This window comes from Mytilus trossulus, chromosome 8 (genome assembly GCF_036588685.1).
Source record: "Mytilus trossulus isolate FHL-02 chromosome 8, PNRI_Mtr1.1.1.hap1, whole genome shotgun sequence".
Lineage (NCBI taxonomy): Eukaryota > Metazoa > Mollusca > Bivalvia > Mytilida > Mytilidae > Mytilus > Mytilus trossulus.
In genome coordinates this window covers 67403250-67415727 of record NC_086380.1, presented here as the reverse complement: position 1 = coordinate 67415727, position 12478 = coordinate 67403250, and positions in this window count along the sequence as shown.

The following is a 12478-nucleotide window of genomic DNA, read 5'->3' as shown; positions in this document are numbered from 1 at the left end:
CTTAATCAAATTGGTCATGATTTTTAACCAGATTTTTGTGACAAAAATGTCGGTTATTGATTTGGGGATGTACGGGGGGCGGGCGGGCAGGTGGCAATCAAATGTTGTCCCTGCATTAACTCATGAACCGTTCAACCAAAGCTTTTAAAATTTTAATATGTTATTACTGACAACTATACAAAGGTCAAGTTCAATAATGGGGATTTTGACTTTTACTGTTCAGGAGTTATGGTTCTTGAAAGATTGAAAAATGGAGTTTCCAGTCGTGTCTGTGCATTCACGCATGAACTGTTCTACCAAAGCTTCCCAAATTTTAATATGTTGTTACTGATGACAGAATGGGGGTCAAGTTCATTAATGACAATTTTGACTTTTACCGTTCAGGAGTTATGGTTCTTGAAAGATTGAAAAATGGAGTTTCCAGTCGTGTCCGTGCATTTATGCATGAACTGTTGTACCAAAGCTTCCAAAATTTTAATATGCTGTTACTGATGACAAAATGGAGGTCAAGTTCAATAATGACGATTTTGACTTTTACTGTTCAGGAGTTATGGTTCTTGAAAGATTGTAAAATGGGGTTTCCATTCCCTAAAGGCTGAGTGAGCCATTCTCTTCACTTGGCGTCCGTCGTAATCGTTGTCGTCATTTTCTTTTACAAAAATCTTTTCCCTGTGAAACTACTGAGCTAAAGTTAACCAAACTTGACCACAATCATCATTTGGGTATATAGTAAAAAATGTATCTTGTGACATGGCCAACCAACCAAGATGGCCAACATAGTTAGAAATATAACATAGGGTTAAAATGTAGAGTTTGGAACCAAAGCATTTAGAGCAAATCTGACAAAGGTAAAATTATTTATCAAAGCAAGATCTATCTGCACTACAATTTTCAGATGAATTTAACAACTAGTTGTTGGGTTGCAGCTTCTGAATTGGTAAATTTCAGGAAATTCACCGTTTTTGGTTATTATCTTGAATATAACTATAGATAGAGATAAACTGTAAACAGCAATAAGATCTACAAATGAGTCAACATAATCAAAATGGTCAGTTGACCCCTGTAGGAGTTATTGCCCTTTATATTCTTTTTTAACCATTATTTCATAAATTTTGTAAATTTTTATGCCCAACCTACAAAATCCATCTGTGTCCTTCGAATTCCTTTATGATATGCACATAGACCAAAGTGATCGACAAAGGCTCTTTAGAGCCTCTAGTTTCTGTCTATTCAAAATAACATAAACAAGAATGTGTCCTAAGTACACGGATGCCCCACTCGCACTATCATTTTCCATGTTCAATGGACCGTGAAATTGGGTGGAAAATCTAATATGGCATTTAAATTAGAAAGATCATACCATATGGAACATATGTACTAAGTTTCAAGTTGTTAGGTCTTCAACTTCATCAAAAACTACGTTGACCAAAAACTTTAACCTGAAACTCACGCTTTCATTTTCTATGTTCAGTGGACCATGAAATTGGGGTCAAATGTCTAATTTGGCTTTAAAATTAGAAAGATCATATCATAAGCAACAAGTGTACTAAGTTTCATGTTTCTGGACTTCAACTTCATCAAAAACTACCTCGACCAAAATCTTTAACCTGGAGCGGGACGAACGAACGGACGAACGGAGGCACAGACCAGAAAACATAATGCCCCTCTACTATTGTAAGTGGGGCATAAAAATGTGGTGCACACAGTGAAATAACCTGCTACGCGCGTTTTTCAGTGTGCGCCACATTTTTTTATGTTATCTCGTCACAGATAGAAAAAATATTACAGTCATTCCTGAAATAAAGTAATGGCATTAGAACCATAACTCATACCTCGACCGTTAATTCAAAATGTCATAATATCATTAATTATTGATTAAAAACAAAAACACCCTGCCTATTGCAAGGTTATGTGCTATGAACTTGAACTCTTCAAACAACAGGGTAGGTCGACTCAAAACTATTTCCTTAAACCTCACATACCATACACTACAGTGTAGTCTAGGATAATAATATCAGTGTTCTTTTAAGAAAGACTGGTTAAAAAATTACAAATTGTGTAATGATGGTAAAAGGTACTGGAGATGTTCTAATATTACTATATTTTAGGACAAGTTACTGATTAGGACTAAACATGCTAAATGCATTCTATAATAAAACACTATGGAACCTCGAGATAGAAGCACAATAAAATAAGTAAAATAAAAAAGTAAAAGAACCTTATCAAATGTAAAAATCAATTACAAGCTCAAACACATTACACAAACGGGAAACAAGTGTCCTTTTTCTGAAAAGTATTTGATTTAAGAAACCAAATTGTACCAGATATTATAAGCATTATGAGGTCGCTTTTTTCCAAGATTGTAAAGTCCAATGTTCAGTTGTTTTTAATTATAAAACAAAATTAACATGACATTTGAAAAATGAGTTAAGTAGATAAGATTCTAATTTAAAATAAACAAAATTTTATGGCATTGGCACATTTGATATAATTAAGATCTAACATACTATATCAGTATAACTCCCCGTGGGTACATTAGTTTTCAAAATGTCCATGGGGGTTTTACGTGCAAGATGACTGCCTTACTCAATTACTTTTAAATTGTTTTGTTGAAATTGTGGACATTATTGCTCTTTAAAAAATTGTATTTGGGAGCCTCAATGGGGGAAATCTTCTGCAAATAGTGACAGTTGGCAGGTATGTGGGTATGAAACAATATGTGACGAAAAATCCGTTTTTTTGTATTAAAAATGTGGGTTAAGAATTTGGACCTGAATGTCATTTTGTTATCGAACTTCTGATGGCATTAAGTTTTGTTACACAAACAGTTTCATTCTATTGACAATAACTAGCAAATTTTGGCTGGGGGTTCAGAACTATCTTCGATACCCAATAATGAAGACTTTATTTTATCAATCACAGTTTATTTTTTCAAAAGTTGATTGGATTTGAAATGTTTGGTGTTTCATTGAATCAGGTATATATTTTGGCATATCTTAAAAACGACTCAAAGTGGAACCATCAAGGTTAGCACAAAAAAAGACCTGCAGTAGGTGTTATTTATATTAAATAGCCAAGAATTGACAAAATAATGAAAACATGTACATGTATCTTTAAAAAATAATGAAGAGATTTTGCATTTTGTAAAAAAGACTGGACATCGAGTGTCTAACAGTAGTAATTTGATTCATGAGAAAACTTTAAGGAAGACACACAATACAATAGTTAACTAGATGTGCCGAAACGACACAAATGGCTCCGTCTTTAAATGTTGAAAAACTGCAATTTCAACAACACATGTGGACACACACATGATGGTAGTCTCACATACCAAAAATCAACAAAAAAAATTGAAGGCGTATAAAAGTTTGTACATTTGTGATTTTTAACAATTTTCAAAGTTGTAATGCGGGGTTCACACATTGCCGATTATTGCTCCCGTTTGAGATCAGACAGCAATACGACACGAAAAGTGAAAAAGTCGGATTAGTATCCTCAATTATCTGGAATGTCCTATCATTGTCTGAACGCAGTCGTTTTAGTTCGTAACAGATTCTTACGAGCCGGGAAGAGTCCGAATAGTTCGGCAAAGCACCCCGACAGTTAGGTGCGTCCCGTAATGCGGGGTTCACACATTGCCGATTATTGCTCCCGTTTGAGATCAGACAGCAATACGATACGAAAAGTGAAAAAGTCGGATTGGTATCCTCAATTATCTGGAATGTCCTATCATTGTCTGAACGCATTCGTTTTAGTTCGTAACAGATTCCTACGGATCGGGAAGGGTCCGAATAGTTCGGCAAAGCATCCCGACAGTTAGGTGCGTCCCGTAACATTCGGGGCAACTCAGCCGATTTTGTCTAATCGGATTACAATCGTGGCTATGTCGTGACAGATTCTGCTGTATCGGATCGAATTCCTAACAATGTCTTGTGTATTCTGGACGGTGTCCTGTAGAACGGGAATGATCCGGAGTAATTTTTCATAGCTGTTTTTCTGCCGATTGAGTCCAGATTGCATCCAGATCTTGTCGATTGCGAACCGTTTTTTGCCGAAACCGTTCCGAAACAGTCCCGTTATTAATACGAAATTCGTCAATGATACCCACGTCAGAGTCCCGACAACTACAGAATACAATACGACTGAGACCAGACAAAGCCGTTTGCAATGCGATAGAGCGGACCGTGATAGGATTACGTTCCGACAGTACCTGATCATCCCGAACATGCCGACAGTTTTAGAACAAATAACTTCCGTCAGCGTCGGTTCACTGTCTGGTCACTGTCTGATCTCAGTCGGATTACATTCGATAGAGTCGGGACGCAGTCGTGACAGACTCGGTCGAATTTTACCTGGCGAAAAATACAAATCGGATTAGAAGCGGATTCAGAACGGGATTATCGGGACTTATTCGCTTAGAAACGGTTGAATATCGGTGCTTCCTGAACACTATCTGATTGTTGTCGTGATCAAATTATTATTTTTACAAATTTTAATTTAAGTTTGAATTTCCATCCACGATTCACAGGATCTTGATCAGACTTTTAATAAATTTTAATCGGGAATGGTCCTGTCAAGAACGGTAGTAAAAATCGTGAATGTGTGACCCCAGCTTAACATTCGGGACAACTCAGCCGATTTTGTCTAGTCGGATTACAATCGTGGCTATGTCGTGACAGATTATGCTGTATCGGATCGAATTCCGAACAATGTCTTGTGTATTCTGCACGGTGTCTTGTGGAACGGGAATGATCTGGAGTAATTTTTCATAGTTGTTTTTCTGCCGATTGAGTCCAGATTGCATCCAGATCTTGTCGATTACGAACCGTTTTTTGCCGAAACCGTTCCGAAACAGTCCCGTTATTAATACGAAATTAATCAATGATACCCACGTCAGAGTCCCGACAATTACAGAATACAATACGACTGAGACCAGACAAAGCCGTTTGCAATGCGATAGAGCGGACCGTGATAGGATTACGTTCCGACAGTACCTGATCATCCCGAATATGCCGACAGTTTTCTAACGGATATCTTTTGTCAGCTTCGGTTCACTGTCTGATATCTGTCGGATTACGTTCGGTAGAGTCGGGACGATGTCGTGACATACTCGGTCGAATTTTACCAGGCGAAAAATACAAATCGGGTTAGAAGCGGATTCAGAACGGGTTTATCGGGACTAATTCGCTTAGAAACGGTTGAATATCGTCGCTTCCTGAACACTATCTGATTGTTGTCGTGATCAAAAATTATTTTTTTTACAAATTTTGATTTAAGTTGAATTTCCATCCACGATTCACAGGATCTTGATCAGACTTTTGATAAATTTTAATCGGGAATGGTCCTGTCGAGGACGGTAGTAAAAATCGTGAATGTGTGACCCCAGCTTAAACCCGTAATTCCGACAAAAATGTGCGGAACGGAACCTAATTAAACTTGATATTTAACTCATCATGGTTATCTCACGTACCAAAAATCAGCCAAATATCTGAAGACGTTTAGAAAAAAAGTCTTTATATAACTGCGATTTTCAACAATTTATCAAAGTCCAAAGCCCGTTATTTCGACAAAAATTAGCGAAGCGGAACCTAACTTTAAACTTGATCTGTAACTCTTCATGGTTAACTTATACCAAATATCAGTGCGATATCTGAAGGCGTTTAGAAAAAAAGTCTGTATAATGGTTTGTTGCGGAATGACCGAATGACGAAATGACGTACAAGGGTAAAACTATATTGCCCAGACAACTTCGTTGCCGGGCCATAAAAGAAACAAGGATATTTTCTCATTCTATAAACGTGGTATTCAAGGTAATTAAAAACCTTGTTTTGATTAAGGATGTTGTAAATTTGTATATGGGCTGCCAAATGGCGTAAAAAAATCCAGCTATAATTGAATCCTTTGAAATGTTAATCCGTTAATTTAAAACAGTTTATATATAGTACGTAATAGTAAAGAAATAGTAACAGGAACGATTAAAATACAGGTTCATTTTGTTAAGATTGAAACAGATGACAACGCCTATTTACATAAAAAAAAACTAAAAATGTCAAATGTATTTCTTCATTTCATATTTTTTTTTGGGGGGGGGGGGGGGCTAACTGTCTAAGCCTCATTAACACATGCATATCCTGACACTGTTACCAGGTTTATATAGGACCACGACGTAGTCTGCATTGAATCACCACCAGCTGTAAACCGATGGAAACGGCAAAACTAAAAATAGTCATTATACGGAAAAAAAAGAAACTAATCAAAATTAAAATGTACAGAATTTAAACAAGAATTTCTCGACAAATACCCCGTACTGACATCTATTCATTTTTTAAAAGTATATAACCTTATGGTCCGACTATTCGCGTTTCGAACCACATGCATATAGTCCTGACCAACGCATATGATCGAAATACTCATATGGTCCGTAATATGTATACACAAGTGCAGTCTTATATTAGAATATGTATAAGTACATTGTTTAGTACTTGAATGAAAAGTGTCAAGATGAATATAACAAATTCAATTATCCGTCAAAAGATGTGATGTGTGGATACAGTACAATGTTTTCCCGTGCTAAAAAAAAAAACTAGATATCTTTTAAATTCAATTAAGGTAGCACAATACAAAGATTTGTTCACCCGCAATCAGACAACTACAAACTGATGTAATTTCTCCATTCCAACTTTGAATTTTATAAACGAGGTACCAAAAGAAAGAAGAAAGATTAATCTTTCAAATTGTGATATTTTTTTTATGACATAATTATTACATACTTAATTATTATGTAATTAGTTGCTATATTGTGATGTCCACATTTGAATTAAATTAGCTTCTTTGTTATGTATAGCGTTCCCAAATTTTTTATAGATTCTTGCACAACACAGTTTGAATTTTGCATTGTTACAAAGAGTAAGTTATATGCATGTGTACACAAAATTAATAGTTGGTCAGTCTAGAGGATTCATATGGGGGTTACTAAAATTTTAATTGTATACAATGACAATATGCATGGTGTTTTACATGAAGTGCATTTTTTTTCATTTTTGCAGTTTGATAAAGAAATATTCTATTTGTATTTTATTTTTTAAAGAATTCATATATTTTAACATTCTTCTTAGGAAATTCTAGTAAACTATAAACATGAGAAACATTAGTGAGGGGGAGGACAGGGGTAAGGGAGACAGGGAGAAAGGAGAAAGGGGGTAGGATAAAGGAGAGGAAGGCTGGGAGAAAGAAGAAAAAGTTGGAGAAAGGAGAAAAAATAAAATATCTCTCCTTTTAAAAAATGATCTAATATTTCAAGAAAAAATATCTCAAAAGGAGATGTTTTATTCTAATGGGAGAAAGGAGAACGGGGGTTGGAGAAAGGAGAAGAGGGGAGGAAGAAGGGAGAAGGGTACCCCCTGTCCTCCCCCTCATTAGTTGTTGTACAATTATATTTGGTTAATATCTGTACATTTATATTTTGTTTCCCTCTATATCTCCAAATAGTTTTCCCCCCTGGCAGCTCCAATAAAGAAATGTATTTTTATTTGGAATTCAATAACTTCATTTTCCAATAAACCCCTAATTATAATCAACCTCTTTTTCATAACTGTTATTTTTATTGCTGGTCAGCTATCAAATAATCCTATTCATTTACCACAAAGTACTGCACACATATTTTTATCTTGTATCAGTCAGACACATGCATTTGTTTATAAAACTAATTATCATCAAAACTCATTAACAGTGCAAGATATGTAAATACAGTTTTCTTTTGTGGTTTTGTAGCAAAAACAGCTGAAAATAAATTCTTGATAACATTTAGTTGCTTTTGTATTGTGATACCTTAACGCTCTATTAAATTGTTATCAAAATAAAGGTACCAGGATTATAATTAAGTACCCCAGACGCGCGTTTCGTCCTCATAAGACTCACCAGTGACGCTCATATCAAAATATTTATTAAGCGAAACAAGTACAAAGTTGAATATCATTGAGGATCCAAAATTCTAGAAAGTTGTGCCAAATACGGCTAAGATAATCTATGCCTGGGATAAGAAAATCCTAAGTTTTTCTAAAAATTCAAAGTTTTGTAAACAGGAAATTTATTAAAATAACCATATTATTGATTCAGATATGCATGTCAACACCGAACTGTTGACTACTGGGCTGGTGATACCCTCGGGGACGAAACGTCCACCAGCAGTGGCATCGACCAAGTGGTGTAAATAATTATCAAAGGTACCAGGATTATAATTTAGTACGCCAGACGCGCGTTTCGTCTTTATTTGACATAAAGATACTGCATTGGCTCAATTTTCAGATTTGTCAGACTGTGAACGTTAAAGTAATGATCACAAATATAATAAAATAATAGAATGGAGGAGAATGGAGGTAATGAAAAAAAGCCTCACACCAGAAGGACTCTGATATCGTTAATACAGAAACTATGTTCTTTTTTCTGAGGACACTATGAATTTAGAAATTCTTGACCTAAAACAGAAACATAAAATATTAATTATATGAAGAAAAAAAATCAGTAACTTTAGATCAAATTAGTTGAATAAAATATCATAAAAGAAATATCGTCTGGATGATGTCTGGACATCGGGCCTCTATAACAAGAGAAAAAACTATCCCAGTAAAAACATTAGGACAACACCCATGCAAAAAAATATAAATAACTAAAAATAGACCAGGGGATTTACATAACTAAAACCATATCATTACAGGAAGTCAAAGTATTTAAACACCCCATTGTCATAAAATGTTTAGAGGGCGCATGACGTATTTGAGATATAACAGTTAATCCGTTTGATTTTAAATTGATCAAGTTTATCCAGTCACAGTGAAGATTAACAGTAGGAGCGGTTAATGAACAGTTTTATCTAAAAAAAAAATGAAACAGATGACGAGCATTATTTACAAAGTAAGTTTACTTTCGATTTCACAGGCAATTAAGCTGTCTTTTCCCTTTTTATCATGGGAAAGACAGGAGTAAGATTTAATGTTTAATCTGTATACAGTGTATATTATGATCAACAACTATCATATTTACCCATCAGTTTCTCCGATAGATTCGATGTCTTCCTTACAAACTACCTATCCACATCTATACATGATTTTTATTAATCTATTACCAAGTATATCAGATAAAAACATATTGGCTGGATGATGTTATGAAATAGAAGTCTGGACATTGAGTCTCTATCACTCGAGACAAACTATCCCCGCAAAAAAACTTTGGGAAAACATCGAGGTTAAAAATCATATTTACAATTACCTGAATTTCAGTTTCCTTACACTGTTTTAAATTCATTGTTTTGTCTCTTGATTTATTTAAAAATACTTTTCTTTTGTCATGCTAGTGATTTTTATTTCTTGTACTGAAGCGGTTACTATTAGCCTTAGTAGCCATATTTCTTTTATAGACGACAGTCAAGTCTAGTTAGAGAGGGACGAAAGATACCAGAGGGACAGTCAAACTCATAAATCTAAATAAAACTGACAACGCCATGGCTAAAAATAAAAAAGACAAACAGACACACAATAGTATACATGACACAACATAGAAAACTAAAGGATAAACAACACGAACCAACCAAAAACCGTCGTGTTCCTTATGTGATACCAAATCCGGTAAAAAGTCTAATTCGGTAGGTCACATTCATGAAAGGGAAGAGGATTGTAGTTACGACGTAAGGAACATATCCGATATAATTTGTGAAACGGTTATTCCATAACGGTAATCTAATTCGTGATGGCGTCCGTAAAATTTACCAAGGGATGAATTCAATTTCACCATTTGAAATTCTTGGTTTAATACCTTCCTTGTGAGTAACCATTTTTTTTAATTTCCATTATGGGCTCTTTTCCATAGTATTTTCGCTTTGCTGTTTCAATCGGATTGCAGCTGCTGGTGATTCAATGTAGACTGTGTTATAGTCTAATAAACCTTGTACTAGGGTAAAGTGATTTCAAAGGTAGAATTTAGCAGCTAATATCTCCATTACACCACTTATTTCATATGTTTTGAACATATTGACGATCAAGAAATACAAACCCTGACATATATTTTCAACCCCTGTCCTTTATCTCATCAGAAACGGGGGAGGGGGTTCGACTGTTTTTTCGTGTGTATAATGACCAACAACTGTCACATTTTCCAAGCTGTCTTAACAATACACTAGATTTGTTAAAACTTGTCAGACTTTCAACGACAATTAATGAATAATCAAAATATATTAAAATAATTGATGTATTGAAAAAAGGCTCACACAATAAGGACTCGGATATATCTTTATCAAAGATACTTTTTTGCAAGAAAACTATGAATTTTAAAATAGAAATGTTTAACTGAAAAACCTATACATATATCAATTGTAAAGAAATAATAAGTAACTCTTAATCACTCATTGGAATTGAATAAAATAAGATTAAAGTACGACATGTTTCACAATCTTGAAGACATATTGTCTAAAGATGTTTAGATATTGAAGTCTGGACATCCATGGCTGAGTCTCTATCACACAAGAAAACATATCTGCGCAAAGAAAAAAACACAAACAAAACTAAGTACAACACCGAGGTTAAATGTAAACATAGATCAGATGATTTACACATCCCAAAACGTTACAGGTATTCAAGGTATTTAAACACCCCGTTCTCATGTAGGTAGGCCACAAGAGGGCGCAGTAGTATTGGAATTATAAGTTGATTGTCAACAGTCAATCCGTTTAATTTTAAACACAGTATAGCTAGTCACACTTAAACTATCTACAGTAGGAGCGGTTAATGTACAGTTTTATTTAAAACAATTGAAACAGATGACAAAGATTATTAAAAAAGTAAGTTTACTTTCGATTTCACAGACTTCACATGCCAGATGTATTCTTTCTTTGTATTATGGGAAAGAGGGTAGGCACGGGTAATATTAAATTGTCTGTCTTTATATAATATAATATGATCAACAACTATCAGATTTACCCATCCAATAACAAGGATTATTTAAAAAAAAAAAAGTTTACTTTCGATTTCATAAACTTCACAGACAAGATGTCTTCTTTCTCATTCTCCTGGGAAAAGGGGAGGGGTTAGACCGAATTTGTCGGTCTCCATTTAGTATATATAATCATAAACAACTGTCACAGTTCTCTATCCGTATCGATAATACCATGATACAGTCTACTTTGTATCACCAGCAATCAGCTGCAAACCAATAGAAACAGTAAAACGAAAAAGGAGCAGATAATCAAAAATTGAAATAAATGGTGTACCTAATTCCAATAAAAACTCATAGACTATACTGTCGTCTGTAAGAACTATGACTTCACATCAAAACCTGGCTTATTGACATCCTCGACTCATCAGTGCTACTTGAGTTAAAGGTAACCGTTTTAGCCAACCATGGAGTACAAAAGTGATAAAATAAGTATTTGAAAATCATTATCAAGAAAATGATTTATACATAAATTTAGGGACAAAAAATGAATCAAAAAGAAAACAAAAGTATAACATGTTAAAGGAACTGAAAATCATGCAATATATGAAACTGAAAAGAAGGAATTCCGAATAGGATATTTTAGGTAGTTTTGAGCAGATATGATGTCCCCATAGCCCACTAATTGTGTTACCTTTTTTTCTGTTTACTCATTTAACCCTAATAACCCCTTATTATTTCGCCTGATTTAAAAAAAACAACAACATTATAACCCCTTTCGTGCCCCAATGTCTACATAGGTTTTAATTGCATCTATGAAAATTAACAAAACACCAGTACCCGGTCTTATAGTTACACATTTTAGAGGACCAACCCCAGCATTAATTCCCTCTCATGAGTCTATATCAGTATTTAGAAAACTTTGGTTGACTGCACATCATAATAAGGTTGAAAGTTATGAATTGGTTAGTTTATGGTGCTGGTAACTTGAAACCTTAATATATCTAATGACTGCTGTGAGTCTGACGGTATCTAAATGCTACAAATTTTCATTGTAAGCTGTATTAGGTACGTATGATATCTTGTGCTATTGGAGATTCTTGTTGGCTTTTGTTTTGTCTGTGAGCAAATTTGAAACCCAAACAGAACACAATATATACAACCAACATCCTGTTTTGTAGGTAAATACACAAGCGTGAGTTTTATATACCAAGTACAGCCAATTCGTCCATATATATATTCATATGCACATGTTATCTACACTCACAGTATCATTAAAATGTCGAGGCGCAAACAAATCCATTTTAGCCAAAAGGTCCACATCATGCACATTAACCCTCAAAATGTTGATAAGACTAAAAGTTTTTTGGTTTCAAAATAGATTACCATTAATGTTTGGAGAAAGTTGTATTAAACAAAATTTTCAATTCAAAAAGACGTAATATATATTGAAATAATAATTACCAATCCTTCTGAGAAGGTGTGGTATGATTTCTAATGAGACAACTGTCTACAAGAGTCCAAAATGACACCGACATTAACAACTATAGGTCATTGT